This window comes from Sander vitreus, chromosome 1 (assembly GCF_031162955.1).
Source record: "Sander vitreus isolate 19-12246 chromosome 1, sanVit1, whole genome shotgun sequence".
Taxonomy (NCBI): Eukaryota; Metazoa; Chordata; class Actinopteri; order Perciformes; family Percidae; genus Sander; species Sander vitreus.
This window is the reverse complement of record NC_135855.1, coordinates 170001-172389: the sequence shown is the minus strand read 5'-3', so window position 1 is coordinate 172389 and position 2389 is coordinate 170001. Positions and strand designations below refer to the sequence as shown.

The window sequence follows — 2389 nt, the reverse complement described above, 5'->3', positions numbered from 1 at the left end:
GTTGTTTATCCGTTCCATTTATGCCTGTAGATTTTAATCAGCCTTTTTGAACAATTTCCATTTATGGCTGTGCTTGAAAAAACAATTCCAAAATAATAACATTGCTTTGGGAATTTTCATGCAGAACATGAAAAATATCTTCCTGTTTTTGAAGCATTTAAAAAATGGGCCATCATTTTAAAATGTCCAACACTATAGCCATTAATAGTAAAAACTATTAAAACTACTTGACTTCCTAAAGTTGTATTTAAAGTTCTCCCCTCGCTCATGGTTTGTTTTTAATTGAAGTTATTAACTGAATTTGATCAGTGTTTGTGTCAGTAATGTTCTTAGATGTAAAGAAGACATACATGTATTATAAGCTCCGACATCAGAGGGCGCGGCCATTTTGTAAGCAGCATCAAATTCCACACAATGAGGCAGGAAGTCAGGTGGTTTAACCACCAAATTAAAAGCGACCAAAAGACGTAGGCTTAATAAATAAATGTTTAGAATCTACCATAGTTCTATTGAGTCGACACAAAATGATTACATTAAATTATTATAATACATTAAAAACAGATATTAAGATATCAAGAATAACATCAACAACAGCAATAATAATAATAATAATAATAATAATAATAATAATAATAATGGTCTAACTACTGTATAATCTGAAACTATTAATCTACACAATAATAGGTCAGATCTTTTGTGTTATTACATACTGAATATATAATGGCATCATTAACTAATCACCACCTGAACAGCACGTAACTGTTGTTGGGGGACTGTTGTTGCTGAGGGACAGTGGGGGGGTGGGGTGGCGGTTGGTTTGGTTTAGTTTTAATCTTCTCGGGATGTTCAAATGTGTTAGCTAGCTTTTTAAAAATTAATCTGAGGAGATGTTAAATCTGGTTAACTTCCAGTTTATTAAACTGACATATAAAAAGAAGCTGAAGTTTAGGTGGGAAATGCTTCTGTGAAAACGAGCTCCTCGTTCTCCACAGACAGCACGTCATCACGCTACACTGTCTGTCGTCATCATGCTGCTATGGCGACCAAAACCCCCTTAAAGGTAAACAAAACAAAAAACAAGGATAATGTCTATGGAGGTTCCGATATATTGATATTTACTAGTCTTATTTCATTGTGTAAAGAGTAACAGGAAGTGTGTGATATCTTAATCCGTCAGGCTTTACACTAGGGGTGGAGGAGGGCGGAGTGTGTGTGTGTGTGTGTGTGTGTGTGTGTGTGTGTGTGTGTGTGTGTGTGTGTGTGTGTGTGTGTGTGTGTGTGTGTGTGTGTGTGTGTTTGTGTGTGTGTGTGTGTGTGTGTGTGTGTGTGTGTGTGTGTGTGTGTGTGTGTGTGTGTGTGTGTCCCGTTGAGTGGAGCCCTAGCACGGACAGACATTTTCATCCTGAATCGAAACAAATCCAGCACAAGAAGAAAAAAAGCAGAACCCGCGTAACGAGGTAGGTTGGACTCCTTTGGCTTTTCTTTGTTGTTGGTAGAAACAGAACAACACCACTCAAAGTTGGAATTATTTATAAAATATGTGGCTTTAAATCTTACTGCTTATGACTCACAGTTAGCTAATGTGGCTGTCTTGTTAAAGTTTTCTCCAACAACGGTTCCATTGCCTGCTTGTTCTAAACGTTAGCTTTAGTCTTTGTGATTTGTACAACATTGACTAGTTTTACAATACCCGTGAAGTCATATCTGGAGGGAAATCAGCGTAAATGGACTGGGATGTTGCTGTATTGTTTTCGTAGCGATTTCTGTGCTGAAAGGATCAAACTTTGTGGCATTTTCTGTAGTGTTTTGAGGGGAGTCTTAAATATATTATAGCATTATAGTTGTTTATTGTAACGTTAAGGATTACATTAAAGGATAAAGCATCCTCTGTGAAGTAGTTTCCCGTGTACGTAGTGAGGCGGAGGGTTTAACTCGCAGTTGGAAAGCCTTTTGCAGAATGACTGACGTTCAGCACCGCGGACAGCTCCGCTCGGAGCCAACACACTCCGGATGAGCTAAAGCGGGCGAATACATGGGAACTTGTCAAATCAGAGCTGTGGTGTTTCAAATATATGTCAAAGTCTTCATTTTCCTTAAACAAGTGGGGGGGGCTCTTCCACTTCGCTGCTGCGTAGAGGCTTTATCTGGCTGTGAAACCAGGCGGAATGAGGCAGGGCACTTTATGGGCGTCAAGAAAATGGTGCGGGAGTCATGATGAAGATACCTTGTGCATGTTGATCTGCTTTGGAAACAAATGAAATGATTTCCTCTACATTTTGGTTGGCTTGATTTATATGAAAATGCAGATGGACATTGTTTTGCATGGTCTCTGAGGAGTAGTCATGGCCACAGTGGTGTTGTGATGGAGGAGACTGTTTCTGGCTGAGCT

General features: G+C 39.1%; 1 protein-coding gene across 1 annotated transcript in view; it reads left to right on the top strand.

Moving 5' to 3' along the window:
- Positions 1-1217: 1217 nt before the first annotated feature.
- Positions 1218-2389, top strand: part of LOC144521788 (synaptosomal-associated protein 25-A-like) — a 50376-nt gene continuing 49204 nt past the window's right edge. Inside the window, exon 1 of the mRNA XM_078256399.1 lies at positions 1218-1457. The gene's annotated coding sequence lies outside the window, so the exon portion shown is untranslated. The remainder of the gene's footprint in view (positions 1458-2389) is intronic.